General features: G+C 49.7%; 1 non-coding gene across 1 annotated transcript; it reads right to left on the minus strand.

The window, feature by feature from the left end:
- Positions 1-4,458: 4,458 nt before the first annotated feature.
- Trnat-agu (transfer RNA threonine (anticodon AGU)) lies at positions 4,459-4,531 on the minus strand. Its single transcript has one exon. It is a non-coding gene; the product is annotated as a tRNA-Thr (tRNA).
- Between the last annotated feature and the right edge of the window lie 5,716 nt (positions 4,532-10,247).

The following is a 10,247-nucleotide window of genomic DNA, read 5'->3' on the forward strand; positions in this document are numbered from 1 at the left end:
TACCGAGCCCCCTTGCTACTGATGTCGAACCTCAGTCCCGGCTTTGTTCCCCTGAGCACATTCGCCTGGCCCCAAAGGCAGTGACCTACCCTCCGCTGACCTCGTCTCCGCCCGTGCCGGATGGTGATTACATCGTTTCTCCGGTTACAGCCGTGTTGCTCGACCGCCACGTGGCTCTCCCATTTTCGGTCGTAACAGTTGCCCAGAATCCGATCAAACTGCCGTCACTAAGTTTCGGACTTTCGACACAAGTCCTTCCTCAAGGAATAGCGCTTGCCCAGCTTCAACATTGGATAACTGCGAGATTTCTGCCATGGCCCTTTACTCAGCCCAAGTTGACAAAGAACACCACCACAACCTCGCAAAATCAGAGGAGTTTGTAAGAATGATTTCCACGGACCTTCCAGCGCACCATGCTCACGAGCTTCGCTGCCTTCTTGCCAGCCATATTGACATTTTTGACTTCGATGGCCGGCCCTTAGGTCAGACGTCCGTTGTGACGCATCACATAAAACACCGGGGATGCAACTCCGATACGTCGACGCCGATATCGCGTGTCTCAGACCGAACGAGGTGTCATTCAGCGGGAAGTTGACGAAATGCTCAGAAGGGATGTTATTGAACCCTCCTCTAGCCCATGGGCATCACCGGTTGTTTTGGTGAAGAAGAATTACGGCTCATGGCGCTTCTGTGTTGATTGCAGGCACTTGAACAAAATTACTAAGAAAGATGTATACACGCTCCCTCGAATTGATGACGCCCTCGACTGCCTACATGGTGCCTCCTACTTTTCATCCATCGATTTTCGGTCCGGATACTGGCAAATAGCTGTTGACGAAAAAGACCGAGAAAAAACCGCTTTCGTGACACCTGACGGTTTGTACCAATTCAAAGTCATGCCATTCAGACTGTGTAACGCGCCGGCCGCATTCCAAAGGATGATGGACTCTCTTCTTTGCGAGTTCAAGTGGACAACTTGTCTTTGTTACCTGGACGACGACGTTGTGTATTCACCCACATTAGAGACTCACCTGCAACGTCTGTGGGACATTCTGGGTGTTTTTCGCAGAGCCGGTCTGCAACTGAACTCCAAAAAGTGCCATTTCGGATGCCGCCAAATCAAGAGTCTCGGCCACGTAGTCGACTCCACCGGTGTTCAACCCGATCCTGAGAAGATACGCGCCGTTAAAGACTTCCCCATTCCGCGTTCAGTGCACGACGTGCGCAGCTTTATACGGCTGTGCTCATACTTCCGCCGTTTTGTCAAGGATTTCGATGCCATCGCTCGCCCCCTCACGGATCTTCTTAAGAAGGATGCAGCGTTCTCTTGGTGCCAAGCACACCAGTCGGCTTTTTCCGCGCTCATCGGCCACCTATCGAACCCGCCAGTCCTGGCTCACTTTGACAGCTCTGCTCCGACGGAAATCCGCACGGACGCCAGCGGCCATGGATTAGGGACGGTGCTACCCCAAACACAGGCGGGCCTCGACCGGGTGATAGCGTACGCAAGCCGCCTCTTGTCTCCATCCGAGCGCAACTACTCATTAACCGAGCGTGAATGCCTTGCTCTGTTGTGGGCCGTCGGCAAATTGAGACCATATCTGTACGGCAGGCCGTTTACCATTGTAACCGACCACCACGACCTATGGTGGCTTTATTGTCTGAATGACCCCACAGGTCGGCTTGCTCGCTGGGCTTTATACCTCCAAGACTGATTATTCAGTTGTGTACAAGTCCGGTAAACTGCACAGAGATGCCGACGGTTTATCTAGTTATCCCGTCGGCGAGCCTCCTACTGATGAGCTCGACACGGATAGTTGTGTCAATTCTTTGTCGGACTTCAAAGACATCGGGGACCACCAGCGCCGTGATCCGACGTTTCGGCCTATTATCGACCGTCTCCAATCACAGCCAACGCACCCTTCTCTGAACGCGTTCGTGCTGCGGGATGGTATCCTACACCGCAGCAACTACCGGGCTGATGAACCTGACCTGCTTCTGGTGGTACCCGAGCAACTTCGCTCGGATGTCCTCCGCCAGCTCCACGACGTCCCGATGGCTAGCCAACTTGGCGCTGCTCGCACTTGTAACCGCGTCCGCCGACGATTTTACTGTCTAGGGCTCTACCGGACTGTGCGTCACCATGTCGCGGCGTGCGATCCTTGCCAACGTCGAAAAAACCCTCCATTACGTCCCGCCGGCCAGTTGCAACCTTTGGGCATTCCCACCGAACCATTTTATTGTGTTGGTTTAGACCTTTTAGTCCTTTTTCCATTGTCCTTCCCCGGGAATCGTTGGATTGCGGTAGCCATAAACTATACTACCCGCTACGCTCTCACCCGTGCGCTCCCAGCGAGTTGTGCTACAGATGTCGCCGATTTCCTCCTGGCGGACGTCATCCTGCGTCATGGTGCTCCGCGACAGTTGCTCACGGACCGTGGCTGGTACTTGTTGTCACAGGTTGTCGAGGACCTTCTTCGCTCGTGTGAAACAAAGCACAAACTGACGACTGCATGCCATCCTCAAACAAATGGCCTTACTGAGCGGCTCAACAAAACGCTCACTGACATGTTTGCGATGTACGTTTCCACTGACCATCGAGATTGGAACGTTACAGTACCTTATGTCGCATTTGCTTATAATTCCTCCCGGTACGACACGGCTGGATATTCTCCTTTCTTCCTTCTTTTTGGTCGTGAGCCTACTTTACCGTTCGACACCACCCTACTGACTTCAAGTGAGCCGACCACTGCATATGCTCGTGACATCATCGCCCACGCTGAACTGGCGCACCAGGTTGCCCGAGAACGACTACTGGCCTCACAAGCATCCCAGAAGTCTCGATACGACAAGTGTCACCGCCCTGCACACTTTGCTCCTGGCTCCTTGGTTCTTTTGTGGACCCCTTCTCGCCGAGTTGAACTGTCTGAGAAGCTCATGTCCCCCTTCACTGGCCCCAACCACGTCGATGGTGCCGTCACACCCGTCACCTATGAAATCCTACCTGTGTTGCATCTGACCTCGTCTGTGCACTCAGTACCTCAGCTCGTTCACGTGAGCCGCCTGAAGCCGTACCACCGACGGAGTCTACCTGTTACTGCTCCTCCTTCTTAACGGGCACCGGGGCAGTGCTTCTGCGGCGGGGGAGTTGTGTCACAGACTTGGGACAGATTCCCGAGAAACGTACACGGGGCATAACCGCATATCCATGTGGCGAATCTCTCCCTATCGGGGTATGTGCTCCAGTGGAAAGACGCTGGTAGATGTCCAACGGAATGAAGAGGAGGTAGACGAAGACCGAGCTCCCGCTGGGTTGGCGCCATCAACACGTCTTTCGCCCGGTGACTACGGTGTCCTTTGTAAATACACCTCCTTCCTGACTACCTATCTCCGCCTTGTCACGTGACAATATATAAATATATATATATATATATATATATATATATATATCTATATACATATATATATATATATATATATATATATATATATATATATATATATATATATATATATATATATATATATATCCCGCCGGGTGGGATCCGAACCCACGACCTCCAGAATACCGGTCTGGTGCGATAACCACTACGCTACCGGCGGGGCTGTTTCCCCAGCACTTTCTCGGGTAATAATGTTAAGGTATTTTTGTTTCCTGCACTTGGGGGTGGTAGCCAGCGCCACTCGGACTACTCGGGGTGAAGGGGACCTTCTTTTTAACCCCCGGGGCGTGACTCGAGTGTCTACGACATGTCGAGAGTGGTCGACCAGCGTTGAACCCTCTTAAGCTCCCTTTGGCACCAAGACTGCCAGAACAGAGGCCCTCGCTAAGCATTTAGCGAATCATAAAATGGGAAATGAGGGGCTTCGTGAAATAAGACAGAAAATAAGGGTTGGCAGTCAAGAAAACCTCGGAAAGCAAAGGGGAGGTTGTGGTGGGTCATAGAAAGAGATGAAGAATTTTTTTAGTCGAAAAGAAAGTGGTGAAAAAATGCCCGCCGGGTGGGATCCGAACCCACGACCTCCAGAATACCGGTCTGGTGCGATAACCACTACGCTACCGGCGGGGCTGTTTCCCCAGCAGTTTCTCGGGTATTTATGTTAAGGTATTTTTGTTTCCTGCACTTGGGGGTGGTAGCCAGCGCCACTCGGACTACTCGGGGTGAAGGGGACCTTCTTTTTAACCCCCGGGCCGTGACTCGAGTGTCTACGACATGTCGAGAGTGGTCGACCAGCGTTGAACCCTCTTAAGCTCCCTTTGGCACCAAGACTGCCAGAACTGAGGCCCTCGCTACGCATGTAGCGAATCATAAAATGGGAAATGAGGGGCTTCGTGAAATAAGACAGAAAATAAGGGTTGGCAGTCAAGAAAACCTCGGAAAGCAAAGGGGAGGTTGTGGTGGGTCATAGAAAGAGATGAAGAATTTTTTTAGTCGAAAAGAAAGTGGTGAAAAAATGCCCGCCGGGTGGGATCCGAACCCACGACCTCCAGAATACTGGTCTGGTGCGATAACCACTACGCTACCGGCGGGGCTGTTTCCCCAGCACTTTCTCGGGTATTTATGTTAAGGTATTTTTGTTTCCGGCACTTGGGGGTGGTACCCAGCGCCACTCGGACTACTCGGGGTGAAGGGGACCTTCTTTTTAACCCCCGGGCCGTGACTCGAGTGTCTACGACATGTCGAGAGTGGTCAACCAGCGTTGAACCCTCTTTTTCGACTAAAAAAATCCTTCATCTCTTTCTATGACCCACCACAACCTCCCCTTTGCTTTCCGAGGTTTTCTTGACTGCCAACCCTTATTTTCTATAAATATATATATATATATATATATGCAGACACAAAGGTCAGCAGTCTACAACGCCAAAGGATGCATAGGGGTGTGGTTAGGCTCTTTTCTTTTTTTATTACGGGTAATGAACTAAACATTTTTTTTAATATACAGAAGAAAGAAAGAAAAACACGCGCCCAGAGTGGGGACCGAACCCACGCCTTTCGATTACATGTCGAATGCCTTACCAATTCGGCTATCTGGGCGACTGTGTTCTCCTTCGCTTTCGGGGCTATTTATATTTACTAGAAGTGTATCTGACACTTGAGGGTGGTAGCCAGCGCCACTGTGACTACACGGGGAGAAGGGGACCTTCTTTTCAACCCCCGGGGCGTGACTCCAACGTCTACAGCCTGTCATGAGCGGGTAACTGGCGGGAAGCCCTCTTATGCTACCTAGGCATCAAGGCTGCCAGAACCGAGACCCTCGCTAGGCTTTCGCAGAATAATATAGTAAGGAAATGAGGGGCTCGTTGAGGAAATGCAGAAAGATAGGTCAGCAGTCTACAACGCCAAAGGATGCATAGGGGTGTGGTTAGGCTCTTTTCTTTTTTTATTACGGTTAATGAACTAAACATTTTTTTTTAATATACAGAAGAAAGAAAGAAAAACACGCGCCCAGAGTGGTGACCGAACAAACGCCTTTCGATTACATGTCGAATGCCTTACCAATTCGGCTATCTGGGCGACTGTGTTCTCCTTCGCTTTCTGGGCTATTTATATTTACTAGAAGTGTATCTGACACTTGAGGGTGGTAGCCAGCGCCACTCTGACTACACGGGGAGAAGGGGACCTTCTTTTCAACCCCCGGGGCGTGACTCCAACGTCTACAGCCTGTCATGAGCGGGTAACTGGCGGGAAGCCCTCTTATGCTACCTAGGCATCAAGGCTGCCAGAACCGAGACCCTCGCTAGGCTTTCGCAAAATAATATAGTAAGGAAATGAGGGGCTCGTTGAGGAAATGCAGAAAGATAGGTCAGCAGTCTACAACGCCAAAGGATGCATAGGGGTGTGGTTAGGCTCTTTTCTTTTTTTATTACGGTTAATGAACTAAACATTTTTTTTAATATACAGAAGAAAGAAAGAAAAACACGCGCCCAGAGTGGGGACCGAACCCACGCCTTTCGATTACATGTCGAATGCCTTACCAATTCGGCTATCTGGGCGACTGTGTTCTCCTTCGCTTTCTGGGCTATTTATATTTACTAGAAGTGTATCTGACACTTGAGGGTGGTAGCCAGCGCCACTCTGACTAGACGGGGAGAAGGGGACCTTCTTTTCAACCCCCGGGGCGTGACTCCAACGTCTACAGCCTGTCATGAGCGGGTAACTGGCGGGAAGCCCTCTTATGCTACCTAGGCATCAAGGCTGCCAGAACCGAGACCCTCGCTAGGCTTTCACAGAATAATATAGTAAGGAAATGAGGGGCTCGTTGAGGAAATGCAGAAAGATAGGTCAGCAGTCTACAACGCCAAAGGATGCATAGGGGTGTGGTTAGGCTCTTTTCTTTTTTTATTACGGTTAATGAACTAAACATTTTTTTTAATATACAGAAGAAAGAAAGAAAAACACGCGCCCAGAGTGGGGACCGAACCCACGCCTTTCGATTACATGTCGAATGCCTTACCAATTCGGCTATCTGGGCGACTGTGTTCTCCTTCGCTTTCTGGGCTATTTATATTTACTAGAAGTGTATCTGACACTTGAGGGTGGTAGCCAGCGCCACTCTGACTACACGGGGAGAAGGGGACCTTCTTTTCAACCCCCGGGGCGTGACTCCAACGTCTACAGCCTGTCATGAGCGGGTAACTGGCGGGAAGCCCTCTTATGCTACCTAGGCATCAAGGCTGCCAGAACCGAGACCCTCGCTAGGCTTTCGCAGAATAATATAGTAAGGAAATGAGGGGCTCATTGAGGAAATGCAGAAAGATAGGTCAGCAGTCTACAACGCCAAAGGAAGCATAGGGGTGTGGTTAGGCTCTTTTCTTTTTTTATTACGGTTAATGAACTAAACATTTTTTTTTAATATACAGAAGAAAGAAAGAAAAACACGCGCCCAGAGTGGGGACCGAACCCACGCCTTTCGATTACATGTCGAATGCCTTACCAATTCGGCTATCTGGGCGACTGTGTTCTCCTTCGCTTTCTGGGCTATTTATATTTACTAGAAGTGTATCTGACACTTGAGGGTGGTAGCCAGCGCCACTCTGACTACACGGGGAGAAGGGGACCTTCTTTTCAACCCCCGGGGCGTGACTCCAACGTCTACAGCCTGTCATGAGCGGGTAACTGGCGGGAAGCCGTCTTATGCTACCTAGGCATCAAGGCTGCCAGAACCGAGACCCTCGCTAGGCTTTCGCAGAATAATATAGTAAGGAAATGAGGGGCTCGTTGAGGAAATGCAGAAAGATAGGTCAGCAGTCTAGAACGCCAAAGGATGCATAGGGGTGTGGTTAGGCTCTTTTCTTTTTTTATTACGGGTAATGAACTAAACATTTTTTTTAATATACAGAAGAAAGAAAGAAAAACACGCGCCCAGAGTGGGGACCGAACCCACGCCTTTCGATTACATGTCGAATGCCTTACCAATTCGGCTATCTGGGCGACTGTGTTCTCCTTCGCTTTCGGGGCTATTTATATTTACTAGAAGTGTATCTGACACTTGAGGGTGGTAGCCAGCGCCACTGTGACTACACGGGGAGAAGGGGACCTTCTTTTCAACCCCCGGGGCGTGACTCCAACGTCTACAGCCTGTCATGAGCGGGTAACTGGCGGGAAGCCCTCTTATGCTACCTAGGCATCAAGGCTGCCAGAACCGAGACCCTCGCTAGGCTTTCGCAGAATAATATAGTAAGGAAATGAGGGGCTCGTTGAGGAAATGCAGAAAGATAGGTCAGCAGTCTACAACGCCAAAGGATGCATAGGGGTGTGGTTAGGCTCTTTTCTTTTTTTATTACGGTTAATGAACTAAACATTTTTTTTTAATATACAGAAGAAAGAAAGAAAAACACGCGCCCAGAGTGGTGACCGAACAAACGCCTTTCGATTACATGTCGAATGCCTTACCAATTCGGCTATCTGGGCGACTGTGTTCTCCTTCGCTTTCTGGGCTATTTATATTTACTAGAAGTGTATCTGACACTTGAGGGTGGTAGCCAGCGCCACTCTGACTACACGGGGAGAAGGGGACCTTCTTTTCAACCCCCGGGGCGTGACTCCAACGTCTACAGCCTGTCATGAGCGGGTAACTGGCGGGAAGCCCTCTTATGCTACCTAGGCATCAAGGCTGCCAGAACCGAGACCCTCGCTAGGCTTTCGCAAAATAATATAGTAAGGAAATGAGGGGCTCGTTGAGGAAATGCAGAAAGATAGGTCAGCAGTCTACAACGCCAAAGGATGCATAGGGGTGTGGTTAGGCTCTTTTCTTTTTTTATTACGGTTAATGAACTAAACATTTTTTTTAATATACAGAAGAAAGAAAGAAAAACACGCGCCCAGAGTGGGGACCGAACCCACGCCTTTCGATTACATGTCGAATGCCTTACCAATTCGGCTATCTGGGCGACTGTGTTCTCCTTCGCTTTCTGGGCTATTTATATTTACTAGAAGTGTATCTGACACTTGAGGGTGGTAGCCAGCGCCACTCTGACTACACGGGGAGAAGGGGACCTTCTTTTCAACCCCCGGGGCGTGACTCCAACGTCTACAGCCTGTCATGAGCGGGTAACTGGCGGGAAGCCCTCTTATGCTACCTAGGCATCAAGGCTGCCAGAACCGAGACCCTCGCTAGGCTTTCGCAGAATAATATAGTAAGGAAATGAGGGGCTCGTTGAGGAAATGCAGAAAGATAGGTCAGCAGTCTACAACGCCAAAGGATGCATAGGGGTGTGGTTAGGCTCTTTTCTTTTTTTATTACGGTTAATGAACTAAACATTTTTTTTTAATATACAGAAGAAAGAAAGAAAAACACGCGCCCAGAGTGGGGACCGAACCCACGCCTTTCGATTACATGTCGAATGCCTTACCAATTCGGCTATCTGGGCGACTGTGTTCTCCTTCGCTTTCTGGGCTATTTATATTTACTAGAAGTGTATCTGACACTTGAGGGTGGTAGCCAGCGCCACTCTGACTACACGGGGAGAAGGGGACCTTCTTTTCAACCCCCGGGGCGTGACTCCAACGTCTACAGCCTGTCATGAGCGGGTAACTGGCGGGAAGCCCTCTTATGCTACCGTGGGTTCCGTCCCCACTTTGGGCGCGTGTTTTTCTTTCTTTCTTCTGTATATTAAAAAAAATGTTTAGTTCATTAACCGTAATAAAAAAACAAAAGAGCCTAACCACACCCCTATGCATCCTTTGGCGTTGTAGACTGCTGACCTATCTTTCTGCATTTCCTCAACGAGCCCCTCATTTCCTTACTATATTATTCTGCGAAAGCCTAGCGAGGGTCTCGGTTCTGGCAGCCTTGATGCCTAGGTAGCATAAGAGGGCTTCCCGCCAGTTACCCGCTCATGACAGGCTGTAGACGTTGGAGTCACGCCCCGGGGGTTGAAAAGAAAGTCCCCTTCTCCCCGTGTAGTCAGAGTGGCGCTGGCTACCACCCTCAAGTGTCAGATACACTTCTAGTAAATATAAATAGCCCAGAAAGCGAAGGAGAACACAGTCGCCCAGATAGCCGAATTGGTAAGGCATTCGACATGTAATCGAAAGGCGTGGGTTCGGTCCCCACTCTGGGCGCGTGTTTTTCTTTCTTTCTTCTGTATATTAAAAAAAATGTTTAGTTCATTAACCGTAATAAAAAAAGAAAAGAGCATAACCACACCCCTATGCATCCTTTGGCGTTGTAGACTGCTGACCTATCTTTCTGCATTTCCTCAACGAGCCCCTCATTTCCTTACTATATTATTCTGCGAAAGCCTAGCGAGGGTCTCGGTTCTGGCAGCCTTGATGCCTAGGTAGCATAAGAGGGCTTCCCGCCAGTTACCCGACCATGACAGGCTGTAGACGTTGGAGTCACGCCCCGGGGGTTGAAAAGAAGGTCCCCTGCTCCCCGTGTAGTCAGAGTGGCGCTGGCTACCACCCTCAAGTGTCAGATACACTTCTAGTAAATATAAATAGCCCAGAAAGCGAAGGAGAACACAGTCGCCCAGATAGCCGAATTGGTAAGGCATTCGACATGTAATCGAAAGGCGTGGGTTCGGTCCCCACTCTGGGCGCGTGTTTTTCTTTCTTTCTTCTGTATATTAAAAAAAAATGTTTAGTTCATTAACCGTAATAAAAAAAAAAAAGAGCCTAACCACACCCCTATGCATCCTTTGGCGTTGTAGACTGCTGACCTATCTTTCTGCATTTCCTCAACGAGCCCCTCATTTCCTTACTATATTATTCTGCGAAAGCCTAGCGAGGGTCTCGGTTCTG

Source organism: Haemaphysalis longicornis, unplaced genomic scaffold (genome assembly GCF_048455015.1).
Source record: "Haemaphysalis longicornis isolate Haplotype H1 unplaced genomic scaffold, Haemaphysalis longicornis Haplotype H1 scaffold_15, whole genome shotgun sequence".
NCBI classification, from domain to species: domain Eukaryota; kingdom Metazoa; phylum Arthropoda; class Arachnida; order Ixodida; family Ixodidae; genus Haemaphysalis; species Haemaphysalis longicornis.